Here is a 6394-nt window from a genome sequence, read left to right on the forward strand (position 1 = left end):
TATTAATAAAGAGTTTAGTTCATTAAAAATTAACTAATTATAAAAAATCTTAAGTTTGGTAGTGGTCAATATGACAATCACTCGCTCTTCTTTTGGAATCTCTTTATAACATGCATCAATTGCAATTGCAAGATTACCCTACACGGTAACTTTGGAGGAATGCCTAGAATAAAATAATAGATGAAATAATAGTAAACATACAATATGGAAAGTAATATTAAATATATGTACACAAACAATAATCAGAAAGAACCAAGAAAATTAATACCTTCCATCAGTAATCCAAAATGGACAATGTCCCTTTGACCAAATTTAGTACCAATCTTGGAAAGCTCCTCAAAACTCTTTAATACTCCCATAACATCTACAATCAATCTTGACGTTAGACACTTTTCGTGGAAAAAAATTACTTGAAAATTTAAAAAAAGGATTGTGTCCTCAAAACCTGTTGCAAATTCTAGAAATTCTGTACCACCGTTTGCTTGTGCAACAACAAATAATTCACTCAGATCCACAAATTCAAATTTGTGGGTAGATATCATAACATCATCATCAACAGGATCTACACTTGTCGTATGTGAGACATTAATTTTTAACCTAGAGGAAACATGTTATAGTGTTCCAAGAGCTTTTTTGGTGTAAAAAATAGAAAACACGTATACGCCACCCTCCACTATCTTATCATAATACATTTTTCCAGTAATCTGGATATATGTAATCATGTACATGATAATCCTACATAAACAAATAATGGTGAAGAAGTGGTTAAACATAACAAACATTTTATAAACAAATTGATGTTTAAATATAATTTATGTAACTATTATAAGTTAAAAAAATATAGATTTTACACTATCATCCAGCAGAATGAGGTTATATTTCTTGATGACATCGCTTGCGGTAGAAGAATTTGGAACCGAAGGCCACATTCGAGTTACTCTTGCTTTAATTTTCCAGGTAGTTCTAGAGAGGTCGAGAGAAGATAGTTGATCGGACATTGTTGCTAAAAATCTGGAAAATCGTATATTCAGCGCATTAGTTCGAATCAATTCAACTTTTAACTACATGATAGATACATAAAAAACCATGAGAAAATAGAAAATTAGAAATAGTTGAGTATTATTACGTTTGTGTAGTGGTTGCTAATTGTTAGTAGGAAGATGTGATTTTGTGTGAAAGGATGAACATGGTTTATATATGTGACTGAGACATAATTAGTGGGAGGAATTGATGTATGTATAGAAAAATCAGCACTTAATAATTGTTTCCATGATTCAAATAATAAATTAGTGATTTTCTAATCATAAAAGAATCAATTATAGCATGAATTATGGACATGTATGATATTATATGGATTATTGATTTTGTAAATCATAAAAAAAATCAATTAGAACTATATCTATATTTTTGCAGGGTGTAATTTGCTAATAAATAATTTATATGACTATTTACTCTTATTGATTCATATAATATATTAATCGCTACCAAATTATTGTTGAGGATATTAAATCTCAATAAAAATGTTAAACGTAATATATATGGAGTAGTATGCTGAGGATATTAGTTTTTAAGGATATAAAATTAATGTTAAAAAAATCAAATATATTAAATAATTAATTGGTAAATTTTGTTTTATAAAAGTAGAGAATAATTGTGATCAGCAAGATTGATGCTGCATTCCCTATTTGTTTGAAGAATAAGGTGTCATTGATGTTATCAACTTTCTTGTCATGGTAGTTACCATGTTGGTTGCACGTCAAATTTGTTGGATAGTAAGTTGGGTTACCCGGATCCATGGATAGTGGATGTAGTATCCGATTAAGTATAGTATTTTTATACTGCCATATTGAAATCAGCCGAACCTATGGGTTGCAATTGGGTCAATATGGTTATTATGGATAATCCAGCTGAATTTTTCATGACCAAAAAGGGCAAGCAAATGATTTAGTAAAGTAAAATAATGAAGGGTATTAAAGTAATTTGTAAATCCTAGTGCTAGTAAACATTAAGAATATATTGATATTGATGTGCCCATTAGCACATACTAGACAAACCCATTAGCGCTAAAATATGTTGAGAATTTAGGTGAAATGTATGGTTTATGAATTATTTTTAGAATTTTATTCCAATCTGTCATGTTTTTTAAGATTTCAGGTTCGGATTTAATTGAGATACTTTAAAAAATATTTAATTAAAAGAAATTAATTTATATCATTGTAACAATATGATAGGTGACACCCTTTTTTAATGTTGAAAAAATATAAAGTAGTATGTTATATATTATCAAGAAAGAGTCGTTAGTGCAGTGGTTGAGTCGTGATTTTCTATATATCTGTGTTTTAATTTTGTCATTTTGAATTTTATATTAACGTATTCAATTATTATATTAAAATTTAACTTTTTAAAAAAATATTATAGCTTATAAGTTATGATTTACCAAATACTTCAACAACTCATAAATAGTTTATAAGTAAAATTATCCAAACGCCTAAATAACTTATAAGTTATGATATTCATATTACTTATATATCACTTTTCAACTTTAAGTTATAAGTTACACTTTTTAAAAAACCACAAACATGCCCATAACCTTTAGGACACTACGACCACTTAACCCACAATTAACGGTGACCCTAAAAATCAATTAAATTACGAGAATATATTTTCATAAACTTATTACTCCTTCCGTCTCGTTCAATTTTTTATAATAGGGGACAAGAACTCATCACGTACTATAATATTTTCATTAAATATAGTTGTATAATTTTTTTAAAAATTCTTTTTTCTTCTAAATAAATATATAATGTTCAAATTTTTATATTAAAAAAAATCAAGACTATATTTTATTGTTTCTTAAAATATATTTGAAGCATGTGAAAAATGTAAAAAAAATGGAGGAGGGAGGTAATACTAAGGGGGTGTATTCATTTGAGATTTTAATGGATTGTTAATAATCTATGGATTTTAATGGATTTTGAAAATCCATGGATTGTTTAAATTCCACATAGATTTGGATGTTGATTTTTTTAATTCTATGCAGATTTTGGTGGATTTTGATGGAATGATTTTAATGGATTGAATAAAATCTCACAGATTTTATTGGATTGTTTTACTAATATTTTTTTAATTAATAATTTATATATCAACTAATAGAAATGTTGTAGTTCAAAATAAATAACAAGATTCAAATGACAAGTCCAACTCATCAACTAACAAAAAAAAGTGTAACTCGTCACTCAATATCCGTTATATTCCTCACTCTCATCATATTGGTCTTCTTCATATTCATCGTTTACCGGATTACGAGGCCTATTTTCCCACATAGAATTAGCGATGGTAACTCTCCAAGTATTTGTTTTAGTCCTTTGCTATTGTTGGCTTGGCATATTTGATTCAAAATTATCCGCTTCCTCCATGTCTGAAGATTGGTCATCTACTACTTCAATGGGAAATTCATCATTGCGACATTCTTTTCGAAAAAATTATGTAAACCAGCACAAGCTAATATAATACCAACTCTGCTAGTACTTGAAATGAAAATGGAGGTGCAACTTTAAATATCGTAAATCGAGATTTGAAGACACCAAAAATTCTCTCGATTACATTACTCAACGAGGAATGACGGAGATTAAATAGCTCATTTGCATTTCTTGGGTGACGACCTCCGCCACCAAACTCTTTTAGATGATATCTTACTTTACGAATTGCAGATAAAAATTGACGATGATTAGCAAATCCGCAATAAATACTTAACCGTTTCATAAAATTGATTGTCAATTTCTTCTTCGAATTCTTCTTCTTCTATTTTATTTTCCAGCACTATCGCATTATCCATTTTGTTAAACCTGCACTAATTAAAAAAACAGAGATTAAACCTCAACAGAGAGTAAACAGAGAGTAATACATATTTATGCAGATGCAAACACTTGATCTATGCAGATGAAAGTCATTGCTGGTGCTGTAATGAAATGGCGAATGGCGGATGAATGATCCACCTTATACAGAATTAGAATATCTTTCTCCTTGCCAGTGAAGTTTATTGCAACAGCTATAAACAAAATTATTAAGTCCATTGCAAAGGAGTCTGAAACAGGTATTTCAGGAGATTGGTGGGTAGATATACTTGTTATACCAATGAAGGACATTGCTGAAAAGAATGTTCAGCCTGCGTTAAATATATTCTAGCTTCTAGGTTACACCATTATTGAGTTTAATACATATTCTTAGAAAGTATATAATCTGTTAGAGTAATAAACTTTAGAAAGTATGAAAGATGGAGTTGTGAATATAATCAAGTTTCAGTGTTAGCTTATCCCCTCCCTGTCGTTGAGAAGTTGCAACTTATTTTGGAGAGGTTGACTGCTAATAATCGACTTGACAAATGTATATATATCTACATAGAGGTTCGGACCTTCAACTTCCAAGAAACAGTACAGGCACTTGATTTCGATTACCTCGGGGAAACCTTAGTATCTGAATTTGATAGTCTCCAAAGCATAGAGAGCTGCATTGAGAAATGGAGTGATGATTTGGAATATGCTGTGAAGCATCTACTGGAGTTCGAATATAGAGCCCGCAATGTTGTATTTGACAAAGAAGTAGTTGGATCAGATTTTTCAAATGAATGTTTTGCTAAGATCATAGTGAGATGTGGACTATTGCAGAGCTTCATCAAATTTGCGAACGCTATTACCAAAGGAAAGAAAGAAGCAATCAAGCTCCTAAAACTGTTGGACATTTTTGCATCTCTTAACAATTTACAGGTAGATTTTAACAGACTCTTTGGTGGGCAAACCTGTGTGGAGATCCGAACTCGGATAAGAGATCTCATCAAGAAGGTGATCAATGAAGCTTGTATATCTTCTGGGAACTTCAAACTCAAGTTGAGTCACTCGAGCTTAATATACAGGCATGGGGAAGGATATACAAAGACTCAAGCCACTCGAGTTCAACATTTTCCTACATTTTCCTGATGAACAGCCACCGGTATTTGTGCAATAACTTGAAGGGCACAGAGATTGGTGATGTGATGGGGGATATATGGTTGAGAGGACAGAAGGAGTGTGTGGAACATTATGTGTCTGTATTTGTGAGAGAGAGTTGGGGAAAACTGGCTCCTCTTTTAACTGATCAGGAAGAGGGTATGCAAGTCTTGTTCTCAGCTGGTGGGAGAGAGGTGGTTGAAGTACGTGATTCGATGAAGAGGAGAACAGCAAAGAGAGTTTGGAGAATATGTTGTGCTCCTTATTTCAGCCCAAGCTGGCAAAGAAGCATAGCAATTCTACTAAATCCAGGCACCTGATTGGTAAAATCAAGAATGTTGTCACCAACCACTTTCTAACAACTTCTTCTGCTGCTGCCTAATTCATTTGATTCTTATATATATATTGTTTATTAACAACATATTGACATCAAACAAATCCAAGTTGGTAGAATGGAAGACAGAAACAACTTGGTGTGTATATATTTGTTGGATTGGTGGATAAGTAACATTGTACATAGACTTTTCTATATTTTCTAAATTGTACGACATTATTTTCACGAGGACGTCGCTTCTAATCATAATGGTATTATAGTATTAGCAGACCTAATAGGTTACTTGTACACCTCTGAGATACTGCATGCGGATAACAGGCCTCTATTTCGATATGGTTCCAGAATAAGAGAACTCGATACAAGTCGAAGCAGTTCGAGAAACCTGATAGCAAGCTCATTTGCTAAATAATTATCATACTTTACAATTGCAGAGGTTATATGATATGATAGGTAAACCTGAAGCTGAAAGACAAGAGATGTACATAAATATTCCAGCATATAATACGAGCTCATAACTTCAAATTATAACAGAGTTAAGGCCTAATCTGCAGAATTATTACTAATATGAAGTGTTTAAATTCAAGAAACTAATATATTATTAATCTAGCAGCCTTTAATTTGCATAAATACTTAACCAGCAAATATCGATTAGACATAAATTAGCGGGAGAGAAATACTTACCCAGAGAGAACGATTTAGCTACACAACTGAAAAAATTCTTGCTAAACTGCAATAATAATTAGTGAAATCGATTAGATTCAGGACTTTATCTTACTAATAGCAACAAATAGTAATATTTTTATTAAAACAACTTGTGATCAACAAATAGAAAGTCATACAACCAATCAAATAAAAGTTTTGAACAATAAATATCACTCAAAAATTTATTCTCAGTACTTGTAACATTGAAAATTCACTAATTCTTATTTTTTACTCATCATGATGTGAATCCATTTTGCTCGTTCTTCGAGAGTCATTTTCATGAAACAGTCTTTCTTTGGTTTGGTGTCGAGCAAGTTCAACACTTCTAAATGGTTTTCTTCATCTATATTTGGAACCTCCTTAATAGCATCTCATG

General features: G+C 31.2%; 1 pseudogene; it reads left to right on the forward strand.

The window, feature by feature from the left end:
- The first annotated feature begins 2891 nt into the window (after positions 1 to 2891).
- Positions 2892 to 5353, forward strand: LOC141705576 (exocyst complex component EXO70A1-like; annotated as a pseudogene).
- Positions 5354 to 6394: the final 1041 nt, after the last annotated feature.

This window comes from Apium graveolens, unplaced genomic scaffold (assembly GCF_009905375.1).
Source record: "Apium graveolens cultivar Ventura unplaced genomic scaffold, ASM990537v1 ctg906, whole genome shotgun sequence".
NCBI classification, from domain to species: domain Eukaryota; kingdom Viridiplantae; phylum Streptophyta; class Magnoliopsida; order Apiales; family Apiaceae; genus Apium; species Apium graveolens.